This window comes from Hemicordylus capensis, chromosome 3, assembly GCF_027244095.1.
Source record: "Hemicordylus capensis ecotype Gifberg chromosome 3, rHemCap1.1.pri, whole genome shotgun sequence".
Classification (NCBI taxonomy): Eukaryota; Metazoa; Chordata; class Lepidosauria; order Squamata; family Cordylidae; genus Hemicordylus; species Hemicordylus capensis.
Window position 1 is genome coordinate 106,038,997 of NC_069659.1, and position 27,929 is coordinate 106,066,925.

Consider the following 27,929-nt stretch of genomic DNA (forward strand, 5'->3'; position numbering starts at 1 on the left):
AGGGTGATCCTATTGAATATCCCCTAAAATGGAGGGCCTGTTTTGATTTTGAATTGAATTACCCCCAATTCAACTCAAATCAATTAGTTATTCGAGCACCATTTTGAGGCCATTTTTTCTGGGGAGAGCTGATCTACTAATTGGGATCTGCAGGCAGACCAGTCCTCTGCTCTGGACTTAGCACGTTGGCCCACCTCAGAGGACTGGGTAGACCAGTCCTCTGAGCAGCCCAATGCACCAAGTCTGGGGTGTAGGGCTGGTCTACCCACCGACTCCAATTGGTAGACTAGCTCTCCCAGAAAAACAGCACTTCAATCAATTTGAGTGATTCAAGGTTGATTCATCAAACCAGCTGGCCAAGCCAGCTGTTTTGATGAATCGATTCAAGGATTTTGCAATTTGATTCGTGCTCAAATCAAATCGCAATATCCAATTCGTACACATCACTAGGATTCAAGTACTTCCATCTCTTTTTTCCACTGGTCTCCCTACACATTTCATACCAAAGACATATTAGCACATGTGGAGCAGACTAGAACAAACAGAGCAGAGCCTGGGTACACTTAGATAAAATAAGCAAAAAAATAATCTTGTTATTTACAGAACAAGAACACAGAGGAGAAATAAAGATTCCATATTAAAAGGGGGGGAGACAATGACTATGTACTACGAGAGGAGTACTGCTGCTTTCTGCACTAATGCAGCACATACACCCATTGGGGAGGCATATTTCACTGTTCTCTCCTGACCCTGGAAGCACTTCCTGAAAGCTGGAACTAGGTCCCTGAGGGCTGTGCAACCCTTTGAACCTATTTGCCAGTCAAAGGGAAAGCTTCCAGGGGAAGAAGAGATTGGCAAAAATCACACAGCCCCACATGAACAGCAGAGGTATACTAGTCTGCAGCACTGCAGTACCTGTACTTTGTTCCAAGTGCTGGTGCTTCCTTAGTCTGCACATGAGTCATTGTATGGTACACACAGAGCGCAAGTCCCTTAATTACCAGTTTCTAGATGTCAGGAGTCTATTGTCCCAAACAAGATCAATGAATCCTAAAATCAGAGCAGAATAAAGCTCGAACTCCCGTTGTTGGATACACCTCATAGCATCACTATCTAGCATAGGAAATGGATGAAAAACAAAATGTGCCCAGGGCACATCTATTTTATTGTTAATCACACAGTTAGTAGAAGTCTAGGACCAATCACAACATGACACTGAAGTAGATCAAAAGGTGTTTATCATATAGATTAATTTCTCAGCTGAGAACTGAATGGAGAGAATGAGCAATCCTTGCAGTCTGAGATGCCATGGAAGGCAAACAACTTTACAGATTTACAAAACATATTGTCCTATTGACAGAGAAGGTGCTCGAATGGAAGAATTTTACATAGTTTGGTAACTAGCATTACCGTTACAATTTCATAGACAGTTTCACAAGATACGTCAGAGGGAGGACAAATGAATTATTTTGGAAGTTGGAACATGAGAAAATCATGGCTTCATTATTGCCGTATCCATAATGTAGTTTGTTCCTATATCTACTTCACAGTTCTCAAAGAACACTCAATATACAGTACAGTTCAATTAGATCCTTGACTAACACATGAAATAAAATGGTTTGAGGCAAGCCAAAATAGCTAGACAGACTCCAATAATCACTCTATAGTTCTATTTCTGCTAGAGTCTCATACCAACACTTTGGTTCCCCCTATGCTTACACACCCTCTACTAAGAATTAAAACAACATAAGGAGGGATTCTGGAAATAGCTGAAGTAATGGAGGATCTTTTGGGGCTGAAAGGTGTGTGTGTGTGTGGGGAAAATCTGAACAATAAAACAGAGCATGGTCCAAAAAGAGATCATTGTGGATTTGCATGTTGCTTGTTGCAAGGTGGATTCACTTCATGGTGAGAAGACCAAAAAAAAGGGTCAGTGGGCTGCATCTTAACCTCTGTTGAAAAGATGGAAAGGAGGGATAAGTGTAGCAATGTCAACAATGTACAGAGAACGCAGAAGCTATCTCCACGAACACTGAGCCCATTAGAACTTGAGATGTAGCTTAGCAAAATATTCCTAAGCAAAGTCAAGGCCCTGTACAACCAAATGGGATAGCCAGGGGCAGCTCACTAATGAGGCGAGGAGCTGTAAGAGCCTCAGGTGTTGCCTACTCCACAGGGCAATGAGTGGAGGCCACTCACAACCCCATCATCACTCACAGGCGCCGCCTCACCTGCCTGCCACCGCCACCCACTCTCTGGTACCTCACTGCCCCACCCTTCCCTATCTTCCAACTCTGTCTTACCTCTAGGCAAGCTACTCCAGGGTTGTATAGAGCAGATTGGTGGTGGCTGGTGAAGGAGCTCTTTCTTGCCCGATGTGGCCCATCTGCACTGACATGGAATGCCTTGAAGGTAAAGCAAATGAGGGGAAAGATGGGGATGGGGGTAAAGCTGGGAGGGAAGGGGCTGGCCAAGCCCCCTGATACCAACACCCCCTTCACATAACTTTCCTCCAGTTTCTCCCATCTTGTAGCTGGTTCACTGGCTGGATGCCTTGCTTACTTTTTCACTCACACACTCATTCTTTCATATGGGGGTCGGGGGAGATATCCAGATAGTGAACCAGATGCAAGCCAGGAGAGGCCGAGGAAGGGCTCCTAACACTGCTGTCAGCATGAGGAGCATGGCCTCAGATGACGCCATAGCAAGAACTAGTCCTGGGAACTGCAAGTAGTATCCCACCCATGTCAGCTCCCCCAGCTGCTCACTGTCTGCCCCTGGATTTACTCCCTAAGGATTTGGCCTCAGAATGTCAAGGAGAGGAGATTTTGGCCCTGGCCCTGGCCCTGTTCCTTGAGGTGTTCAGGGGGTCCCTGTGGCAGCTCCTCTCCTGGGAGTATGTGCCACTCTCCCAAACAACCTCCTCACCCCTGACCTGCTCCAGCTTATAGAGTCCCTGACACACTTTACACTCCCACCCCACACTAATTGGACTCCCAGATTTATTTGTTTCCAATTACTTCCCTGCTGGCACTGTGTTGGTAAGGAGTCTTGGAATTCCCTCTCAGCCACTCCCTCCCTGAGGCATCTCTGTAATGTCATCAGGGAGCACCTCAGGCTGGGCCATTCCTCTGCAGCTCACCTCATTGGGCGCCAGCATGCAGACAAGGCTATTGGCTACCTCTCCCAACAGCCCCTGTGCTAGTGCCTCTGCCACAACCTTGTCAGGCCACCTGTCACCGGTCCCCATTTCCTCTGCCACATGCCACAGTGGTAAGGCCAGCAAGTTTGCCCGCCAGACAATCAGCTCTTCAAAATGACCTTACAGAAAGGGGAAACAGTATGTCCTTGGATCATTACTATTAGTTTGCTAACCATTTGAATTATGCAATCAAGAGACACTCAAAATCTTCCTGTGGCTCAGGGAGCTCATGTGGCAGAGGCATACCAATTTCTGTGGTTTATGGAGCATGTAAATGAAAACAACACCGAGACAGCATCCAGGATGCTGGAAGCCACCAGAGCCTCCTAGGGAAGATGATGGCCACTGGTGATCAACCTTTTCAGGTAGTTGAAAACCCCGGCTTCCACCAAATTATCCAGACGCTCGTACCCGGCTACACAATCCCCTCATGAACCACGTTCAGCTGGACCATGGTTCTTCCCTGTGCGGAAGATGCAAGGAGCTTGTGTCAGGCTCACTGTGTGCAGCATTGTCTGGCACCAGAGTTCATTTCACCACTGATCTCTGGAACAGTGTGAGTGGAATGCACGCTGCTTTCCTGGCCCTGACTGCTCACTGGTGCAGCCTGGAGTGAGAAAGAGAGGGAACCTCCAGTGCTGCTTCTGGCTCCTGCCCATCCTACTCTGCATTTCAGCTCAGGTGGGTTGTCTTGCACATGGAGACCTTGGATATCAGACATGCCAAACTGAAGAGTGGATAGGTGGTCTCAGACAGGGCTTCATTGTAACAAACAATGGCTCCAATGTCACTGCAGCAGTAGAGACAGTGATGGAGTATGTGAACATCTGCTGCATGGCACACACACTCCACCTGTGAGGGATGCCTTTGGCCTCAACAGCTTCTGCTCAACCCAACCCTCACCTCTTCTTTCTTCAGCCATGCCATGTCGTAGCATGCTGCTAATGCTGTGACATGACAACTGGACGCAGATACACACAAGCATAACCTGTGATGCTGAACATACCCCTTGTTCCACCTGGCCAGCAGTACTTGTGGGGCTGTGGGCACACACACAAAACACTAGGTGGTTGTGCCAGTATGGCACTGTGTATATTTGTAAATGTGTAGATTTGTTAATGTGTACCTGTATTCTACCAAATAAAACCACATGGCTCTGTGGTCGCCAGGAGTCGACACAGACTCAACGAGCACAACTTTACATTAGATTTGTAAATATGTAGATGTTTTGAATGTGTACATATGCGACTTGTCTTGGGGGGAGGCAGTGGGGGGAGGCAGCGGAGGGTCAGGGAAAGTAAAATGTGGATTTAAAAAAATGCAAATCTGCAAATGTGTAAAATTGTAAATATTTGAATATGTAGACCTAGCTGCTGTTGTGTAGAAGTGCGGTGCAGCTGTGTGTGTGTGCACATTCATGGAGGTTTTTGGTGTGTGGTGGAGACTAGAAGTTTCTTTCTTTGTGTAGATTGTGTTTTGGAAGCTTTGGTTTATGTAGATAGTTGGTGTGTGTATAGCTGTTCTGTATAGATGGATGTGTGCATATATACTTGTATATAATGTATTTGTGCAATGTGTATATATACTACAGCTGTATAGATGGATGTGTGCATATACAGTATACTTGTATATAATGTATTTGTGTAGTGTGTATATAGGCCACCACTTCTTTCCTTTTCCCTCTTCAGTTTAGTTCTAGCACGCACACACACAGCCCAACTCATGCACCACCAATGATGAGTGAGTGGTCTGGTGCCAACATGTGTCTGTAGCTTGTGTGGACCTGCCAGTCTGAGGCAGATCTTCCTTTTAGGCACACCGCATGCACGAAGAGAGGAGCAGAAAAAATCTCAAGGTATTTTATTTTAATTTCTCATTCAATGTGGTTCATTTTTGCCTCACCCTCTTTCTTTGCAGTTTATGAGCTGGGATGGTTTTGCTGCCTTGAGCGATAGTGTGTCTTGCTAGGTGTTTGTTTGTGGCTGTAGTACTCTTTGATGTCTGGTGGTCTAGTTTTCTGTACAGGCAGGCAGGCCTGTCTCTGTGGTTGGTTGTTCTTTGGTTTGCAGTTTGTTGTCTTAGTTGTGTCACTGCCTGTTGGATTGTGGTCTTCTAGGGGCACAAAACCGGGGTGGGTGGTAGGCACTTATGAGTGCCAACAACTACCAAAATCCTAAAGCAATCAGACACTCCTTCAATTTTTAATGTTTTTCTGAAGATTTTTCAATTTTTTGCATTTCCCCCATAAGGAATAATGGGGATTTGAGGCTGCCCCATCTGCCCCCTTGGGGGGTGCCTGGGCACCCCAAGGTGGGTTTGTGGGCAAGGCAGGTTGGTCCACAACCCCCCCCCCCCAAGCTTCTGGGGTTCATGGTTTTACTTTTATTTATGTTTTATTTTTGCCATCTCTTCAATGAATGCAAGGACTCCATTAAGAACAGCAACCATGAGTTCACACACAGGTCACTAGGTCAGGTCACACAGGTTGGATTTGTTAATGGACTCCATGCATTCATTGGGAGGGAACTTGGAACCTTCAGCATGCAAGCATGCAGCTGCTCTTCCCGGAGTTGCTCCATCCCCTCTTATAGTGCTCACATGTAGTCTTCCATTAAAATGCAAAGCAGGGTGGACCCTCCTTAGCAAAAGGGACAATTCATGCTTGCTACCACAAAACCAGCTCTCCTCTCCATCCAATCATCTTTGGCTACCAAAAGATCAGGTACTCACATTACTATCTGACTAGAGTACCAAACTTCTTCCACTGAAGATTAGCACCCTATAGCCACTGGCACTCTTTAGACCAGACTTACGGGCCAAAGTACAGTCCTTTGCCATAGGGGGGGGGCTCCAAAATATCCCTCCAGGGGCCTCAGTGTTGCCCACCACTGGCCATGCTGTGCCACCACTGGGTCCGAGACGAGACTTGTGAGACCCAGGCAGCCTGGCTGGACTGCCAACAGCCTGATCTTTCATGTACGCAGTAGGGGTGGCATTGAGTGTGGGCTGGGCTGCCTCCACGGAGGCTGCTGCAAGAGCAGGGTGTGGCAGCCGAGTGTGGGCCTCCTGCCTGCCTCAGCAGTGACGGGCCAAATTGTTCCCAGCTTCCCCACCCATACAGCATGCCTGTGAGATGGAGCAGAAGCAGCAGACAAGCGGTAGCTGCCTGCATGCCTTTGTGGTGGTTGACCCAATCTCTCCCAGCTTCCCCTCCCATGCAGCGTGCCTACAAAAGTGAGAAGGAGCAGAGGCTGCTGCGAGGCAATGGAAGGAGGAGGAGAAGCAAGCTTCCCCTCAGCAAAGCAAAACCTTACAATGCTGTGCCCCACGGAAGTTTCCTTCTCCCCAGTAGCGCAGCTGAGATTGCTGGGTTGCTACTGAGCTCTGTCTTGCTTGAGCTTGGGGAAAGAAGGGAGTCTCTAATGGTCTTCCATCACTGGAGGCCAATCATGAGGGTGGAAGTGGGTGGGAGACAGCACAGGTCAGACAAGATAAAGTAAGCCTCCCCGCCCCGCCCATGTGACGTCTGGAAGTATTATTGTACTTAATAGGGCAGTACAAAATTATTTCACTGTGTCCAAATGCAACACGCAGGGAAGAGAAAGAAGGTTTGCTAAACTTTGGGAAAGGAAGGCATCTGCTCCCTTCTTACTTGGAAGCTATATGCTTTGTGTGAGATTTAAGAACTCCCATTTTTTAATCCATATTTTTTTATGTTTTCCACATAGCTTAAAATAGTACATGAAAACTTTTATATTGACAAATACCATTAAGTGTGACTAAGAATAAAAATCCTATATTATGCTATCTCTAGAAGAGAGTGGTTTCTCTTGCCAATATTCAATGAATATTTTTCAAGTTTCTCATAGAAGTGATACTTTTATGTGTACTCTGTTATTTTAACCCCCTTTTCTATTCCTTCAACGATGTATAAGCACATGTGCTTTGCCTTAATCACTGTAAAAGCACAAAGAAAATTAAAAAGCCATATGCATGCATGGGTTTTTGCATTATTTTGCCCTGCTTTATAAGACCTAATGCTGCTAGCTAATCCTTCAAAAGCAAAAGGCATTCAGATATCATACTTATTCTAAAGATGCTGTAATAGTTTTTTCTTTTAATGCTCGATGGTAGGGATAAGCAGAACATAGATTAGGGTCTACCAGTAGATCTCTGGGTGATTTACAGTAAATCAGGGGAAATCTGTGACTCTCAGCAGTTTAGCAGCCGAAAGTATTACTGCAAACTTTAAAAAAAAAAAAAAAGACACTCTACCCTAACTAGCTCCATGGTAATTGCTTGTCTCAGCCTTAGGGCTCCTCACCAGTACTAGGAATGTTAATTGGTTGCCTTTGACCAAATATTTGTGTCGCTCTGCTGGCCCATTTTAGAGCTGTGTTCAAATTCCTGATCGGCAACAGCAACTAAAATAGCTGATCTGGCTCCGAATATCTGTGCCCCTAGTGCACTGCCCCTTTCTCCCCCCCCACCACTTTTTTGCCTGCCTGCCCCCACCAGTTCTCCTCCCATGACCAGATCCAAGGGCCCTGGCAGATTCATATGGGCCCGGCTCCAAGCCACATAGGGCTTTAAATACCAGCACGAGTCCAAAGGCAAACTGGCATCCATTAAAGACTCTGCAGGATAGTTGTAATACATATGTAACTAGCTGACTGGGCACATAGCATCTGCACCCCTAGTTCTCCCTGCCTATCCCCCCCTTCAGCCCCGTCTCCTTAACTCTTCCCCCGGGCATCTCTGACACCTGCCTGGCCCGCTTCACCCCTCCCCCACTCCCCACTCGTCGTTTCTGGCCAGCTTGCTGGCCCATTCACTCTGCCGCCACCGCCTCCTCTTCCTGGTGGCCTAGCCACCTCCTGACCCAGGCAGCCACGCAGGCCCCCCCCCCGCCACTGCCTCATCTCCACCGCCTCCTGCTTGCCATGACTGGTCCCACCACCGCCATTTCCCCTGGCAGCAGCTCAACAGCCTCCTGAGTCCTGCTGCGCGTGAGCCGCTGCCACCCAGCCAATCCGCTGAGTGCCGGAATGCATCACCACACATCCAGGACAGCCACGTCTATGGGAATTAATATGTAATGATGACTAGCACCCACAAACCTCTTTGCAGTAGTGTTCTGAACTAGCTGAAGCTTTCTCTTCAAAGGCAGCCCCAACTAGAGCACATTGCAGTAGTCCAATCTGGATGTGATCAATGCATAAGTAACAGAAGTCAGGTCTGGATTCTCCAAGCGGGTTGCAGCTGGCATAGCAGCCAAAGCTGGTAAAGGGCACCCCTGGATACTGCTGCCACCTGAGCCTTTAGGCACCCTGTTGAGTCCAGGAGGACCGCAGGCTACAATCGTGGTCTCTCAGGGAGAGTGCAACCGTACCCAATACCAGATATATCTCACTACACAGAACACCAGTTCTATTAACCCAAAGCACCTCTGTCTTATCTGGATTAAGTTTCAGTTTGTTTGCCCCCACCCAAATGCATGGTCTGAGATCTTCCAGGATACAGACTGTAAAGGAAGACGTAAGAGTGAGAAACTAAGTTCAGTCTTATATGGTTTAGAGATAAATAGCACATCTCTAGCTCATCTGGTGCTTGCTGACATGTACTGTTGACATGTGTAAGTATTTTATGGTACAACCCAGCCAATATTAGCTGCTTTGTTCAGTATTATCAAACACCTACTACTTTATTGTTGTAGGTATAATGAACAGTTTCATAGGGTTAAAAGCCTATTGGCTTTTAAAGCAGAAGATGTCCGCCACCTAGTGGCTAGCAGTTATAGTAAAACTATAGGTTGGTGAGGTGGCGGGTGAAGGTGGGGGGAGGTTTGTTGTTCTGTAATGAAAATCTCACCAGCTCATAGTAGAAGCTGCAAATAGGCAGCCATTCTACTATATATTAGCACACATCTGCCCTGGACTACAGGAAAATTCTCTTTACATATCATCCAGCATTTCACTGATGCAACACACAGAATACATGCTTAAAATATTCCTATGCCCATAGGAAAGATGACTGACTAAACCCTTTGCCACCTGCTACACAGAGCTGAAAGCTCTGCTCTGTTCGCTATAAGTTGTTTTAATTTACATTGCAATGGTCTATCTTGCACTGTTTTGTTTGTTCTTTAGGTTAAAAACATGCCCAAAAAAAAGAAAGAAGAAAGGATGTCCTAGAAGCAGTTATTAACAGTTCAAAGTGAGCCTCACAAGCACATGAAATGCATTTGCACAAATTAATTTGCCAGAGATACTGTGGAACAATCTGAACCCTAATGAATGGCAGTACTAGCAACTCAAGCTAGCAAATCACACTAACAAAATGTTAACCACTCATCCCTCTAAAGACAAAGATAAGGAAATAGGTTTATTATTATTATTTACATTTATAAACCTTCCCATCCAGAGGCTCTGTTTACCAGAACAAGTTCCAGAAAATGGGAAGTGTCCCCAATAATAATGAATAGTTAGAGACTACCTTCTTTGCGCTAGAAAGAACATTACAGACAACCAACTTGTCCAAAGGGTACATGCACACCATGGTAAGATGCAGCCGGACACTTGATAAATGGTCCTCTGTATCCATACAGTTAATGTGCTAACTAAGTGACTTCAGGTCAGAAGAAAAAGAACAGGATCTTGAGTGTACAGGTGGCCCTCATTATCCAGGGTCCCAGCACCAGAACCTGCAGTTTTCTGTATCTGCAGATGGGTCTTAGAGACCCGGTTTCTTTATCCGCAGTACAAAAATAGGTTAAAATTTGCTTATTTGTGGGTGCTGAGTGGCCAGAAATGCCTTAGAAATGACTTCCAGTGTCACTTCCAATCAGCATCTTTAAAAAAAACCGAACATGAACGTTTTTCGGCAAATATTCGCCAAAAATTCTGCTGATTTGGGGGTGGGGGTTGTGGAGCCCTGGAGAACAAGGTACTGTGCAACTCTACTTTTATTTCTCCCCCCTCCCACTTCTTTGGCTTTGCGGGGGGGGGGGTGAGGATGCTAACCCCTAGATTTCCACAGGGGTGCAGTTTATTCATTCACGGTTTCCATACTCACAGTTATAGGTGAGAACAGAACTCCCAAGAATAAAGAGGGCCACCTATATATGCAAGAATGGCACTGAAGGCCAGAACCTCACCAAGGATCACATGTTCACATGATACAGCATATCAAGTCAACGACAAGTAGCCCTGCTCTCCCTGGACCTCAGCACTTTCAACAGGCCTTGTGAAGAGACTCACATGCATGTAGTCATGGTGACAATGTTACCAAGACTATACATTACCATGACTGCATGGTAAGTTACCAGCAATTTATAATTTGTTAAAATATTTTCAGAGGCATAGCTATGTTATTGTGTTTCACCAAAAGCAAACAAGAGTCTTGTGGCATCTCAAAGTCTAATTTGCGAAGCATAAGCATTTGTGGACTGGGGTCTGCTTCATCCAACGCATGAGGGAGTGGGCTCTAGTTCACAAAAGCTTATGCTTCAGTAAGTGTGTCTTTGATGTGTCACAAAGACTCTTGTTTGGTTTGGTTTTAAAAAAATATGTATGGCATACTTTCTATTAAACAGCAGATGCAATATTCCCCATCACAGAGTTTTTTAGAAACTGAAAGTTTGCGTTTTAATAGGCAAGATCTGAACGTTGCCACTAGAAGATCTTATACTTGCCATATCATCATATAGACAATATAGGGAATGAAAGCCCCAGTGTGTGTCTGTGTGTGTGCATGTGCACCCTGATATTTGCTCAAATGTACTTTCATTTTCATCCAGCACTGTGCTCTGGGACAGCCTGAGGCATAGGGAAAGAGACTTGCAATAGAAAACTTTCAAGTCAAGTCACTTAGTACTCTACAACAATGCATTAGGCTTCAGTGGAGAATGAAAAAAGTGATTACAAGAGAATAAGGTAGCAAAGGCCAGGGAATATATCTGAAGGACGATGGATGCAAACAGGGTCACCAACAGAAGAAAGGAAAGTATTTGGGAGAAATGAAACTGAAATGTGGTGACAGATGTACAGAAATACAGGTGGAGGGGGGGGGGATCCCATGTATAGTCAGTCTTGGAAAAGTGTCTTGCTGCCCAGTGCTGACCACTCTGAAATCTCATGATGAAATGCTCTTGCCAGGATTGGTATTTTATCTAACACGTCAAGATTGTTCTTTGTTCTTCTCAGCTATGTTCCATAGACAGAGGGGTAACTAGGGAAAACGGTGCCTAGGGCAAGCACTGAAACTGCCCCCACCCCCTGGCGCCCCCGTCCAAATATCTGACACGCATCTTTCAGAAAACTTGTCTTTTACCATAATATTAGCTCCAAAATACAAAAAACAAAATTACAAAAATACAAGTCAAGCTCCACAGAGCTCATTAATCCTGACTAACTATTTAACCAGGAAGGATCCTTGCAGTGGTGAAGATGGTAGAATACAGGCGGAGGTTACCATTACCATCTCCATAGAACCTCAACTTACCCATGCCTGGCCTTAAAATGATTTATTCAGATCAGAAGAAAAATAAAAAAGTCTTGAGTGTATATGCAAAGGAACAGAATAATGGCAATGAAGGCCAGAACCCCACCAAGGAACACGTTTGTTTATTGAGTCAAGTTTGTATGCAGCTCCAAACATTTGTCTCTGGGTGGTTTACAACCATGTTCGCATGACACAGCATATAAAATCAATGCCAAGTAGCCTTGCTCACACCTGTTAACCTCAGGATATTCAACAGGGCTTGTGAACATGCATATAAACAGCAGGGTCCTTATTGGTTCATATTTATTAGAAAATGCATATCTCACTTTTCCAACTTCAAAAATGAAAACATTTAAGGTGGCATGTAGGGTCTATTGAATGTGCATAGGCAAGGCCAGCAGGAATGATTCTCACCCTCATTAATAGTACACACCACTTCATATGAAAAGGCCTGGTGTATAACTGACTTTCCATGAAATATCAGAATAGCATATCTGCATAGGAAGCCATCTAGCACATACTTAACTTGATCCGACAGTGCATAGGAAGCTGCCTTATACTATACCAGACCATTGGTTCATCTAGCTCAGTATCATCTACACAGACTGGCAGCAGCTTCTTCAAGGTTGCAGGCAGGAGTCTATCTTGGATGCTAGGGAGGGAACCTGGAACCTTCTGCATGCAAGCACACAGATGCTCTTCCCAGAGCAAACCCATCCCTTGAGGGGAATATCTTATAGTGCTCACATGTGATCTCCCATTCAGATGGGAGTACACTGCCCAGAGCCTTTGGATGGGGCGGTCTAGAAATGTAATAAATAAATAAATAAATAAAATGCAAATCAGGGCAGACTTTGCTTAGCAAAGGGGACAATTCATGCTTGCTACCACAAGACCAACAGTAGGTTATACATCTTATCAATATCATTCATATTAATACACATAGGAAGAAATCTTCTCCATATATATATATATATATATATATATATATATATATATATAGAGGCAACAAACACAGGTAAAACAAAATATGGTGAACAATATCTTCAGGACCAGAGTCAGAGTTCACCCAGATTGAGCACTCGCATAGGGGCTCACACTAGAGACCATTCCCTAAAACCCTTGAGTAGCCACCGTTGTAAGGTGGCAGTGTGAGCTTCTTGGCCAAAAAGCATCCAGCACTGCTAATTCCTGCCCTCTATATTGGTGAATATTGGTCATAAATGCACAATGGCTAATTTATTGGGGTCGTTTCCCTTCCCAACCTTCCTAGTGAATGGGCTGGAACTTTACTTACAGATGGGTCAAGAGCATGACCTGAAAATGAAAGGCTATAAATGCTTTTATCAAATGATATAAATGCTTTGTGTGCATGATAAAAAAAAAGATACCATACATATTTTTACCGTATACATCAGGTTCACATCATTTCCGTTACCTTACTTTTTTCAAAGTTTAAACGTATGTCATTCTCAGCATATCTGGAATCTATCTATAATTTGTTACAAATAACCAAGATGACTAGACAATTTAAACAGCAGACAAACTCATCATGATGCCTTCTGAAATGTTATGCCCTGAATAGCCTCTGCTTTTATATCTGCCAGGCAGCTCTCCCTTTCTGCTTCAAATCCCTGTTTGAGACTTACAATACTTTGAGTTTGCCCTTGCATCGCTAATCCCATGCATGGCATCTCTCATGAGAGTTCGCGAGCAGCTGCCGGATAGCCGTGGGGACGGGCAGACGGCAGGTGGGGAGGGAAAGCGGCAGCCAGGTTGGCCAGCAGGTGGTGAGGGAAAGCAGACTGGGACTGAAGACAAAATGAAGATGGGGGAGAGACAGGGAGAACTGGAGAGCAGATGCTCTGTGCCAAATCAGCTAGTTTAGTATATTTGTATACCACCCCAAACTTTATGTCTCTGGGCAATTTACAACAAACATAATAAAAACAGCAATTAAAACAGTTTAAAACAATTCAACTTTGAAATCCAATGAAAAGGCTTGGGTGAACAAATGCGTTTTAAACATCTTCATATAAACTGCCAGAAATTGGGAGGTTCTTACTGCAGCAGGAGTACATTCTAAAGTCTCAGGACAGAAACAGAAAAGGCTCATTCCTGAAGAGCCACCAGACAAGCCAATGGTGACTCGAGGCGAAGCTCCCCAGATTATCTTAATAGGCTCGTAACAAAGAAGGGGGACCTAAGCTTTTCAGGGCTTTATGGGTTATAACTACCTCTTATCTGGGAACATATTGGTAGCCAGTGTATTTCTTTTAATATAGGTGTAATATGGTCTCTTTAAGATGGTACAGACACCAACATGGCTGCTACATTTTGCGCCAACCGCAGTTTTCAGACTGTGTACAAGGGCAGTCCCATGTAGAGTGCATTGCAGTAGTTAAGTCTAGAAGCTACCACTGCATATGTACTACTGTTTTAAGTGTCTTCAGAAATGAGCACAACTGATGCAGCTGGTGTATTAGCCAAAGCTGATCAATAGCACTCTTGGCCACTACTTCAACCTAAGACACCGGAGAAAGGTTTGAAACCAGAAGTACTCCCAGACTGCACACCTGTTCCTTCTGGGGGAGTGTAACCCTATTAAAACAGGCAGATCAAAATTACCTTAGAGAGCACCTTCTTCTGCATGATCCCCACTGCACATTAAGGTCATCTGTGGGGGTCCATCTCCAGTTTACACCGGTATTTCTGGTGGCAACTCAGGGGCGGGCCTTCTCTGTAGCTACTCCTGAGCTGTTGAATGCACTCACTACAGAAATCCATAATTTGAAATTATTATTGGCCTTCAGGAGAGTCCTCAAAAGCCCTGTTTGGCCGGGCTTCCCAGAGTTTTTGATTTATTGTAAATGTTTTTAACTTGCTATATCCTGGTTTTCCCGGGCTTTCAAAGTGTTTTGAATGTTTTAATTGTTTTATGGTCTCTGTTTTTAATAGTTAATTTTAATTGTTTTGTTTTTAATGTAAACCGCCCTGAGCCATTTTTGGAAGGGTGGTATAGAAATCGAATGGATGGATGAATAAGATAAAGTTGTCTTTTGAGTTGCACAGAATAAGTATCTCCATCTTAATTGGATTCAGTAGTAGTTTGTTATTCCTCATCAAGCCCATCACCACCTTCAGGTAAGCATTTAGGGACGTTGTACCTTTTCCTGATTGTGCGGACATGAAGAAAGGAACATTTTCCTTTCTTTTTCCCAGTAGCTGGAGCTCATCAGTAATGGGATCAGCCACTGAGCATGCTCAAGAGAGGCCGGAAATAACTGAACACTAACTCCTCTTGCCAGAGGGCGCCATCCCCAGTTCCAGGACTGTAGCGAAGAGTGGTGATAAGAGCTGAGACATTGCTAAGAGAAACAAAAAAACTCAAGGACAAAAGTGTAACAACCAACTAAGGGAAAACAGGAAAGGTCAGAGAGAGAGAGAGAGAGAGAGAGGGAAAGAAGGCAATCTAAGACTATAACCCTGGAAGCTGCCTCCACCCCAAAGCAAACCTAACCCTTCCAACTATGTACAAAAGGTCAAAGAGCAACTCCCAGATGAAACATCCGGGAGGGCCTGATGAGCTCCAGCTACAGGGAAACTTTAGTGCATTGAATGTAGAACTGTAGGGTGCAGTGGACGTCCAGATTATGCCAAAGCTTTTCCTTGTGATGGGAGGGGTTGGGACAGAAGGAAGGCAAGATGACTTCTTGGGAATGATGGAACATCATGTTGACCTTTGACATAAAGAGCCCAGAAGTTCAATATAATTAATTAATTAAGAAAGAAAGAAAGTCAGATCCAATTTCAGAATTGCTGCATTGGGTTGGAAGAGGCACAGCTCTTTGTGAACTGAGAGAGCCCCTAGCTCTGAAACCCTGTGAGCTGAGGTGATGGCCACCAGGAATAGGGTCTTGTACAAGAGAATTCTCAGGGGGATAGAGCTTAGAGGCTCAAAAGGCAGAGACGCGAGGGCGTTCAGAACCTTCTTGAGATTCCATGAAGGAAAATGAAGAACTGGCAGAGGAACCAAATTAGAAGCTTCCCTGAGGAAACGAGAGATGGAGGTAGGGACTGGCTACCAGGATCCGAAATGTCCAGAACCGTAGCCAGGGCTGAGACTTGTCTTTTCAAGGTGGATGGTTTCAGTCGTAACTACAGACCCAAATGAAGAAAAGCCAGGACCTCAGCAACTCTTGCTGAAACTGGGTTGATGTGATTTCTATGGAACCACCTGGGAAAAGCCATCCAAGTGGCCTGGAAGATGCATTGATAGCAGGGCAGCGGCAAGGGTGAATGCACATTCCCTGCAGGTGGAGGTGGGCCATGAGAACCACCGTTATCTTCGTGAATAGCTATGGAGCTGATGCCAGACCGAATGGGAGTGCCCGATATTGTTAATGGCCGTTGTTGTAGGAGAAGCGCAGGAACTTTCTGTGTTCCAGGAGAACAGGAAGATGCAAGTACGCCTCTGAGAGGTCCACTGACACGAAGAAGTCATTTGGGAGCATTGCCTGCTTAATGGAGTACAGAGACTCCATCCTGAACTTCCGCTTCCTGATGAACTTGTTGAGGCATTTGAGGTTCAGCACTGCCCTCCAGGACCCATTCATAACCCTAATCTGTTTCTTTCAAAACTGGTCATAAGAACAGCCCTGTTGGATCAGGCTCAAAGCCTATCTAGTCCAGCATCCTGTGACCTGTTTCCCACAGTGGCCTACCAGATGCCTCTGAGAAGTCCACAGACAAGGGATGAGGGCATGTCCTCTCTCCTGCTGTTGCTCCCCTGAAACTGGTTTTCAGAGGAATCTTGCCTCCAAGTCTGGAGGTGGCCTATAGTCACCCAACAAGTAGCCACTGACAGATCTGTCCTCCATGAATTTGTCTAAGCCCTTTAAAAAGCCATCCAAGCTAATGGCCATCACCACATCCTGTAAACTTGCTCTATCAGAAGCCTAAAGATATTGATAAGATTGATATGGATTATATCAGAGATCTTTGGAGCAATGCTCTTGAAGACCCTATCTTATTAAATCAATGGTGGGTTGCTTTGAAAGCAGTGAAACATGCCTCTTTGGATCTCAAAATGAAGCAAATACAGCAGAAACCTTTATTCCATGTGTATTGGACACCTCAGAGAATGTTTAACAAGGGATAGTTGTAGACTTCTAGATGTTCGAGGTGTAATCTGTACGAGGGTATACTAACATATATGGTTTGGTCCTGTCCAGTTATTGCACCATTTTGGCTTGAAATCCATAATGTTGTTAACATGACATTGCTGCAATCATGTTTTGTTGGGGTACATCCTCAGCATATGGAATCTAGCATTATATCAAGAATTGTGGGTTCTTCATGCTTGGCGGAGGTCACCAAAATGATTATAATACAGCACTGGAAGGACATTTACTCCTAAACTGCAACTTAGGATAACTGACATGTGTTCCTTATCATTTGAACTGGTCCCATCCCCCCAACCCCAATGGAAAGGTAATTTTCAGCTAATTGGTCTAAATTTAGTGAATTGTTTATGCTTTGAAAACCACACACACACACACACACTTAGAAGAAGGTGGATGCCCCTTCCTCTTTCCCTTTCTTTTTTCCTAGGTAGGTTGTATCTTATTAAGTTCAAGTTATGTTTAAGAGATCTTTCTTTTCTTTTTAAGTTATACTCACATATATCATTGCTATCCTTGATTATGTTATATGCACTGTTATAATCTTATTGTAATAATTTTAAAAAACACCACATCCCGTGGCAGAGAATTCCATAGATTAATTATGCGCTGCATGAAAAAGTACTTGCTTTTGTTGGTCCTAAATTTCCTGGCCTTCAGTTTCATGGGATGACCCCTGCTTCTAGTGTTGTGAGAAAGGGAGAAAATGTTTTATCTGTCCACTCTCTCTACTCCATGTATACTTTTATACACCGTAGTTGCATCTTTTCCAAACTAAAAGCCCCAGACGCTCTACCCCTTTTTTGTAGCCAAGAGTCTACCACCCTCTGTTTCTTCAAAAAAGGTCTAATAATTGCCTCCTTAAATCAGGAGGGCATCCTACTTTCTTCAGAAAAGCATTTATGATGCGGCCCCTTCCAAAATCCTTCCTGCAAGATAATATAAGCCATGTTAGCAATTCTCAAGAGCACAGGCCAATCCTCAAGAGGGCAGGTGCCGCCATAACACCCCAGGCAGCTTATCCACATCTTCATGAGTCACAGACTGAAACTGATCCAGTCTAACCATATAAGAGTTGTTGCTGGGCACCTCCACATTGGATTTTCCAATAGTTGTGGCGTCTAGGTTGGCTCAAATATGAGATTTTTTAATCCACTCTCTCACTCTCTCTCTCTCTCAACGGGTAACCGAATCTCCTTGCCTTGTTTTCAATATTAAGTTACATTATTTTCTATTGTGGATACAGTTTCCCCCACCCCAAACATGCATTGGGTAAATAATTTGGGCATCTCTCTCTCTCCCCGCCCCGCTCACACACACTTTTGCTCTGCTAAGCAAGTGCATCTCCTGAACCATTACATACTCTGTTAATATTGCACTCATTCTTTATTGCCCTTGTAACATTCCTGAGATAATCTAATAAAAGGAGGTGATAGGAATAATCGAACAATCATTTGGATTATTAGTGGTACGTAATTCATTATGCACTCTTTTTGTGTGATATCCTTAAATCAGCAGGCCTTCTTAATTAGAGGGACTTGAAATTTTTCTTCCGTAATAATCAAGGACTTGACCTCTAAATAACTCAACTGACCATCCAGTTTATCCAACCATTCCCCCCACTCCACAGAATGAGTCACTTAATTACAAACAAGGTCACACAGAAGAAAGATGTAACCCTATATATACCTATCAACACTGTCAGCACTTCTTTAAAATACAGAAAAGGAAGAAAACAATTGCCAGTATAAGTTGTATCAGCTTGCTTCAATAATTTATTGATAGTGTTGTATTTGTCTGGTTTATACATTCTTAAATAACTGTCATTAAAAGGTTGAATCTTCCCAGGGTGCTGTTTCTTGCTGAGCCTTTATTATAACTGTGGGGATTTAGTTTTGTTAGATCTCTTCAAAGGAGAAAAATGTGGGGGCGGGGGGTTTCTGTTTAAATGCAAGCACCGTTAAGCTTTTGCAGGCATTTACAGCAGCCCATCCAATCTGAACAATACTCAGAACCAGCCATCATCATAGTAGCATGCGCATACACATCTCACTTGCATCACCTGTTGTTGTCACCTAATCACATTGGGAGAGAGTTGTCCAACCACCAGTGTCATCTCTAATTTTTTTCTATCTGTGTGCAGAATGAGTTTTGTTCTAGGACGCAGTATCAAGGCAGTGTGTGTGCTTGTGAATTCTGAGTGGGGCTTGCCTGATTCAACCTGAGCGGGGTCTAAAATTGACTGAGAGGACATTAAAAAACAACATGTGAGTGCACACACACACACCTTAGAAAGGGCACTGCCAACCACCCATCTGTGCACAAAAGTAAATACTACTTTAAAGCAGTATTTGGTTGTGCATAGAGTTCATTCAGATGAACTCTCCCCTTTGCAATGGTTTGCTGGTCTGAAAAATTCATGCACTCCACCATGCACTGAATTGGGCTGGTCCAAACCAGTCTACAGTATTCCTTTCACAGATTGGATGCAGAAAAAGTAAAGCTCTGCATTTTGTCCAGCTAGCTTTATAAAAAATAATAAAAATGGGAGAAAAGTACTTTAATAATGTTGCTTGAATCTATTTGTAGGATCAAATGATCAGTGTCTTAGGTGACTATGCATTGAATGGCTCTCTGTTTTCCATGTCATGGCACAGATGAAAACATAAAGGTTGTCAGATGAAGGCTGGACCTATTTAAAATGTGTAAGAATAAAATGTTGGAAAGCTACTCATGTTTCGAGTCAGATTCATCCAGTAGTCAGTGGGCGCTCCAGTCTCCAAAGGCATCTAAAATCTGCATGTCTATCTAGTCTACACACTTTTCTAGTCAGCAGTACGATGGAGGGTAGCCAATATACTGAAGCTCAATCCAGATGCATGTGAGTTGTTTTTGATTTAGGGACTTCATGAATAGCTTCTTTTGAATGAAACTGTGCCCCCACTGAAAAAGCAAGTTCGCAGCTGATGAGCATTCCTAGATCCAGCCCTGCTCCTGGATTCCCAGATGTAGCTGTAAGCCTAAGTGGCTTTTTCCAGCTTTGCCTGGGATACCACCCTCCCTTTGATGACAAGAATCTTGGCTTATTAGTACTGCTTTTGGCAACTTCTACAGTACTAGACTACTGGAACATTCTGTACAAGGAACTGTCCTTAACATCAGTTCAGAAACTACTTATCGGCCAAAATATAGCATCCAGAATCTTAACTCAAATAGCCATGGGGAGTATATATTAGAAGTACTGACACATTGAGGCTCTCCACACGAGTAGTGGAGAGCCGTGAGGGGTTTTGCATGGAGAGTAGGCTTGACCTGCTCTCCCCACAGACGATCACGCGGCTAGCCCTGAGCCACCCACATGATTACCAGCGCTGTCACGGAGCCGGTTGGGGTGACAGGAATTGGGGGCCTCCTGGCCCCCGGAAGTCCCAGAATGCCCCACGCAAGTGCACGGGGCATTCTGGGGAGCCCCCCAATTCGGAGAGGATTGTTGTTGCCTCCCTGATGGGGGTCGCTGTGATGTGGAACCATGCCACGGTGATACACAATCAAGCGAATGGGGTTGGTGGAGCGCGTGCTCCGCTAACCTCGTTTGGGGGGAGCAATTACGCAGCTTGCAACTGGAAACCGCACAGCTCCCGTTGCAGCACATGACCCACAAAAAAGGGTGGGCTCCCTTAACCCAGTTTCTGTGGGTCATGAGAATAGGCTCATTGATTTGTTTCCAGTTCCAGCCCTAGGTACCATTGCAAATCTTCAAAGCCCTCTACCACTTGGGCACTGGACACCTGAAGGAACACCTATATATCCTCCGTGTGTGTGACGATCTTTCAAGGAGGCTCTCCCACATGACATGTGCCTCTGCTGTCTCAAGTGCACAAAATGGCTATATGACCCTACCTATCCTTGCTTCTTAGACCTCTCTGCTGTCATTTAGTGTGCAGGTGAAGAATGCTTTATTTCAGAGGGCATTTCACTACATTTGGTTGAAATTTTAAGTGTTTTTTGTTTACTTCTACTGGTTGTATTTTAATGGTTATGATTTTAGTGTTTTAAAAATCATATTATTTATTTTAAACTACTAAGTTATATTTATGAGCTGTCTATAATGTTAATAAGTAGCACATGCAGCTTACATCCCTGCATTGACACTGGCTTTGGACACTAAAGTGATGCTGCCTAATGGTGCTTGTACGTAGCACAATTTTGATTAATTTATAGAATCTAGTCTTGCTAATGTTTACTTAATTACCATCTGTGGTTTGCTTCTCGCAGACAAATCATTCAGTGGGGTTGTACAGAGGGGAGAATTTGAGTTTCACTACAAAGCTTGACTAATGAAATCAATGGCAGAATTCTCATTGTAATCAGGTATAAGAACTTTCCTGGTCTCATTCTGGGATGTGCTGAGCAGCTGCACCTCCAGCTGGCATTAGTGGAGAAAAAATAATATTCAGTCTTCAATAAAGGCACTTCTCTAAGCTATTCCAATTTAGGTTGGCAGCTAATTTCATTGGTATCATGCTTAATAGAAGTTATATATTTTGTATTGGCTTTCCGAAGGCACTCAAAAATAGGTCATACATTTTTGCTGAGCTGTTAATAGTTTCTCTCCCCCCACCCCTATACGGCATTACCTCAAAGTGATGTGAAGGCTATACACTTGCATTTATAAAGCTTGTTTGGGGTGGAACAACAACATCAAGCCATTCTGTTATGGTGGCACTTCAAAAACTCTGACTTTGACCTTCAAGAACTGGAGAATAGTTTCTGTCACTGGAAGGTCTGAGACATTAAATATTCATTAATTCTTATTCGCCAAGGTGACAACTCTGATATTGCAGGTTGTCTGCTGTGGTAACCAAGCTCGCGAGTCATCAAACATGGAACCTGCTCAAGTAGCAATTATCTTGTCAGAGATGGTTGTGTCTCCTCACAATACACATTATCATAGTTATTTCAGTATATGTTGCCTTTCATCTTATGTTACCTTTCTCCAAAGTAATGTACTTTACAACATGAGCAAATCATATGTACCTAATATAATGCCTCCTTGCATTTATTATTCTCTTAGTCTTAGAGTCCGACTTATGAGCCATTGTGTAGGCACAGAAGTTCCCAGAGGATCAGATACTGTAAGGGTCCATCCAAAATAAGGGTAAAATGTGATGGGTGCCTTTATTCTGGAACACACGTTCAGTCCCTTTCAAGCCTAGCACAAGGGTACTTGAACCAAGCATGAGGAGGAAAATATGAAAAAAAATCACCAGAACCCAGAAATAGCCCAAGAAGTTGCGACTCCTTGGACAGATATCCAAATGATACCAGACCAATGATGGTAAAAAGGAAATATATTAAATTTACAACTTGCTGCCTTGTAATCTACCACTGAGGCCATTGTGTATCCCATGATCTGCCACTGCAGCTTGTTTACCCTTCCTAATGGTAGGAATAGCTTTGGACAATCTAGAAATCAGATTGTTGTACAGCCATAGGTCTGCATGCTAAAATGGAAGGAAATCAGGGAGAATGCAAGTTCTATCCCAGTTTATAAGTGCAGAATGGGTGTCCACTCTTGTACAGTTGTCCCCTGTCAACTGTGAGGGTTCCATTCCTGGAAACTCTCAGTTGGTGAGCCATTGGTTTCAATGGCAAGAAGGGGGGGTAGGGGAATCGCAGTCACAAATTGACCAGAAAATAAGGTTTCAAAAAAATTAAAAGTGTCCCCTCTGATCCCAAAAAATGACCCCCTGGAAATGACCTCCCAAAACCTCCCCAAAATCACCCAGACCCCTGAAAATCGCCCCCTGACCTCTGGAAATGTATTTGTTTATTAACATTTTCTTGTATACCGCCTCCTTCAAAGACTCTAGGCCAGGCCTGCTCAACTTAGGCCCTCCAGCTGTTTTTGGACTACAATTCCCAGAATCCCCAGCCACACTGGCCAATAGCCAGGGATTATGGGAGTTGTGGGCCAACATCTGCAGGAGGGCCAAAGTTGAGCAGGCCTGCTCTAGGCAGTGGACGACAACAATACCAATCACAATTTTTTAAATAAGTGTGTGTGTGTGTGTGTGTGTGTGTGTGTGTGTGTATTAAAGGGCTAATGCCAGGCAAAACAGGTAGGTCTTAAGAAGGGCCTTAAAAGCAGCTAGGGAGAGAGCTGAATGAATCTGGGGGGGAAGAATGTTCCAAAGAAGAGGGGCAGCCACAGAGAAGGCACTCCTATGGGAAATGTCAGAGAGAGATGACCCTCTGACACCCCCCACAAACCTTGAAATTGTAAAAAACAAACAAACAAAAAAACACACCCCAAAATCGCTACCCCGCAGATACTCCGATTGTGATTGGCGAGGGTGGTCACAATTTCCCAGTCGCGGATACTCAAACCCACGATTGGGAAAACTGTGATAGGCAAGGGACGACTGTACTACCTGACTGCCTCATAATGTAGCTTAGCTCCTTCTAAGGCCAAGAAAGTAAATGGGAAACAGATTTTTGAAACCTTTCAGTGCATGTCAGTTTCTAACCTAAGTGATGTATGGGTTTATAATATGTTTTCTTTTAATGCCATCTTCTATTCTCTCACACTGGGAGGTATTCCTGTTTTTCTTTTGTGTAGTTTTTGGCTAGGCATTTTTAAAGGTTCAGTAACTAATTGAATATTGCTGATTTATGAAGGGAAAATATGTTAGTTTGTGTGGTTTATCTAAATTAAATTCTGGCAGCTGAAACAGAGTCATAACAAAGATAATTTATTGTAGCTGTTTCAGGTTGCAGTTGGTTTGTGGATTTGAATTCTGATGTGGGTTTATTTGGTAGACTTTCAAGTGAAGCGTCTTCTTTTTGTTTAAGAGTGGGTTCTGCTGATATAATGTCATGAAATTATGTGTGTGCGCAAAATATTTTCATTTCCAAGAATTTTATCTCTTCCTTATTACCTGTTAATTCTTGTTGCCAGTACATCTTGAGAATTTTTTTGTGTGATTTTGTGAATTAATAATGGATGTAGAAAAGCAATACAAGATATATTAAAATTAAATTTACAATATAGTCCCGGAATTCTAAAATATATAACTAAAAATAAATTGTAACAGCCTATGAATGTAACCGGAGTGCTGAGGAACAAAGGAAGCACCCTTATGCTGAATCAGACCATTGGTCCATCTGGTTCAGTACCATCTACTACACTGACTGGCAACAGCTTCTTCAAGGTTTGAGACAGGAGTCCTTCCCAGTCCTACCTGGAGATGCCAGGGAGTGGATGTGGGACCTTCCGCATGCAAGCATGCAGAAGCTCTTCCACTAAATGAAGAGTGCCACTAAATGAGCCAGTGTAGTATAGTGGTTAGAGTGCTGGACTAGGACTGGGGAAACCCGAATTCAAATCCCCATTCAGCCATGATATTTGCTGGGTGACTCTGGACCAGTCACTTTTCTCTCAGCCTAACCTACTTCACAGGGTTGTTGTGAGGAGAAACTCAAGTATGTAGTACACTGCTCTGGGCTCCTTGGAGAAAGAGCAGGATATAAAATGTAAATAATAATAATAATAAATTACAGCCCCATCTCTTAAGAGGAATATTTTACAGCAGTGTACACATGCAGTCACCCCTCTAAATGGTTAAAGCTTGCTATTACAATTATCATCTAAACCTGTCTATAAATATCACAGAATTCATGTTAAGAGAGAGAAATACACAATCACAAAGTGATATTTGAAAGAGCCAACAGACTGATCCACTAATGTAGTCTGCCATAAAAAGATAGAACACGTCTGAGGATTGCAGGTAATTTGAATTGGAAATGGAGTAGAACTGTGCAACTCTCAAGAAATTCAGAAATGAAAAATTGATATGTATCACATTGACATGATGCATTCCATCCAATGGGTAACATTCATCCATGAAGAAAAATATCTACTACAGCAAGAGGTAGCTAACATCCTCAAAGTGTTTATTGACCTATTTTATTTTATTTTATTTTCCATTCCTATACCGCCCATCCTAGCACAGCTCAGGGAAGTTTACAGCTAAAATTCAACCCATTTCAAACATAAAGCATAAAAGAAAAGCAGTTAAAATATTAACATAAAACTTATTTTTAAAGCCATTTAAAACCAAACCAAATATTATTAAAAGCCAGGCAGAAAGAATTGGCTCTCTTGAAGGCCTGCAAAGAAGATAAGCCTCTTTTACCAATGGGGAGTACATTCCACAACCTCGGAGCGACAACTGAGAAAGTCCAACCCTGGGTTGCCACCAGATGAACTGGTGGCACCTGAAGACAGACCTCTCCAGATGACCTTAATAAGTGGTGGGGGTCTTGCATAGAAAGGTGTTCTCTCAGGAAGCCAGGGCCTAAGCCATTCAGGGCTTTAAAAGATAATAACCAGCATGTTTTATTTCACCGGAAACCATACCAGCTGCCAGTGCAACTGTTTAAGAACCAGCGTGATGTGGTCTCTCCGAGTTACTTTGGAGACCAATCTGGCTGTAGCATTTTGGACTAACTGAAGTTTCCCAACTACATACAAAGGCAGTCCTACATACAGCATATTGCAGTAGTCTAGCCTGAAGATTACCAGCTGATGCACCACCATTTTGAGTTTTAAAAAAAAGGCCAAACTGTCATATCAGCCAAAGCTGATAAAAAGTGCTCCTGGCCATAGCCTCAACTTGAGACACGAGGGAGAGACCAGGATTGAACGTACCTGTTCTTTCTGGGTGAATGTAACCCCATCTAGAACAGGAAATGATATCCTGTCCTCCAGATTACAACCCCTGACAATGAGCCCCCCTTCATTTTGCTTGGATTCAGTTTCAATTTATTTTCCCTCATCCAGCCCATTACTGCCTATAGGCAGGCATTTAGGTAGATAATGTTATTTCCTGATATTGATGACACTGAGAGATAGATTTGGGAGTCACCATCATAATGATAGCATCCAGCACCAAATCCCCTGATGACCTCACCCAGCAGTTTCATGTAGAGGTTAAAAAGCACTGGTTATAGAATGAAGCCTTGAGGAACTCCATAGAACTGCTTCCATTTTGAAGAGCAACTGTCACCAAGCACCACCATTTGAAATCTACCCAAGATATTTTTTTTTATTTACTATTTTATTTACATATTATATTGATATACTGCCCCATCTAAACAGCTCTGCCCCATCCTAACAGCAACAATAATAAAACCCACGAATCAGTCCTTTAAAAACAATCATTACAAAACAATTTAAAAACCTATCAAAAACCATTAATAATTAAAAACATTAAAACAGTTTTAAAACCCTGGAAGGCCAGGCCAAACAGATAGATTTTAAGGGCTCTCCTGAAGGGCAACAATGAACTCAAGCTATGGATTTCTGCCGGGAGTGCATTCCACAGCCCAGGAGCAGCCACAGAGAAGGCCTGCCTCTGAGTCACCACCAGACATACCAGAGGTAACTGGAGAAGGCCCTCCTTAACCTTAAGGTGTGGTGGGGATCATGCAGAAGAATATAGGAATGGGACCAATGCAAAGAATGCCTCCTATAACCAAATCCCTCAGGTGATTCAGTCTAGATGCTCCATTATTGCTTATTGTTATGTCCCACTATTAAGATGCTATTTATATCTCACTTTCCATTTGAAAATCTTATCTGTTAACAATAATAATAATACAAATACCACACTAAAATTGACAGCACTGGCTCAAAATATCAGAAATGCCAATATTAGCAGGAAATGCAGAACAAAAGTCAGATCAGCCATCCCAGGGGAGAGACATCACCAAAGCAGCAATAGAAGACACACAACTCCAAGATGCACTAGAAATGCTATTCATTAGACCTAATGCATTTCTTCTTCAGGGGCACTATGAAATAAATCTCTCTCTTCCACCCTCCCTCCCTCTCCCTCTATATATATCTCCAGACACACTTCAAGCATAAGACAGGTTTTTTAAAAAGTTACCTCAAAAATATCATGAATTACAATAATAAACAACCTGTTAAAAATGGGACACATCTCATTTAGAAAGAGTTTAAGACAAGCATGAAATTAAAACTTAGTACTAACAGTCTACAAGGAATACCAACCAAAATAAACAACATCAAATGAGACAGACAGACACCAACACACACATTTGTTTCATTAAGACATACGACACATCATATAAACTCAATCAACTCACTGCAGATAGAAGCTTCCTAGAAATTTTTATCTGTATCCCTTGCAAACAACGTATATGAAGCCTTGGCCTCCTGATATTAGTTTTAAATCTAACAAAACCAAAGTGGTTTAGTAAAACAAAGCAATGCACTTTATTACCTCTGCCTTGTATTCTACAGTATGTGGAAAGATAATTCTTGACCCAGAGCAGTCAAAGATACCTCTGGGTAAAAAAGCCAAAAGATTCATTGGCCTGTACTACCAAAGGAGACACAGAAATTACTCAGTGGGAGGCTGAAAACCTTAAGGCACTGCTATCTAATATAAGGATAACATTAACCCTTCCACAGTAAAAACCAAGGCTCATAGACCTGTGATATCAAATGAACTGGAAGTGGGGGGACGGGACCAGTCACTATCAGAAAAACTAATCAGCAATATCATATAAGCTCAAAAGCTCAATAAACTTACTGCAGATAGAAGCCTCCTAGAAATTCAGAGAGATCGGAGATCAGCTCTGACCTAGGAGATTGGAGAAGATGAAGAAAGAAAGGGGGTAGATTCTACCAGCTCCCTGGCCTCTCCTGATGAACAGCCATCTCACCCTGCCTGTGCATTCCTGTCTCAGGCAAGGAGATTTGTTTTTGCAGCCCCAGACCTTCTGAAGGACCAGCTTGTGGCAGCCTGATTGCTGCCCTATTCCACCTGTGCCTTCTATCTGAGTGCTTGACTTGTTCCACCTGTCCCCAAGGACCAGAGATCTCTTGTGAGAGAGATCTTGGCAGCATATATTGGAGGAAGGCACACCAGAGACATAGATGGCAGACTGTAGGCAGCTGGCTTTTGGTGGCAGGCCTTCAGTGTGGGACTGGAGAAGTCATATTAAGG

At 43.4% G+C, this 27,929-nt stretch overlaps 1 long non-coding RNA gene across 1 annotated transcript; it reads right to left on the minus strand.

Annotated features, from left to right (window-relative positions):
* Positions 1–1,221: 1,221 nt before the first annotated feature.
* On the minus strand, positions 1,222–27,772 carry LOC128351899 (uncharacterized). Its single transcript, XR_008320104.1, has 3 exons — positions 27,513–27,772; positions 2,304–2,405; positions 1,222–1,952 (listed from the first exon to the last, which is right to left on the minus strand). It is a non-coding gene; the product is annotated as an uncharacterized LOC128351899 (long non-coding RNA).
* Between the last annotated feature and the right edge of the window lie 157 nt (positions 27,773–27,929).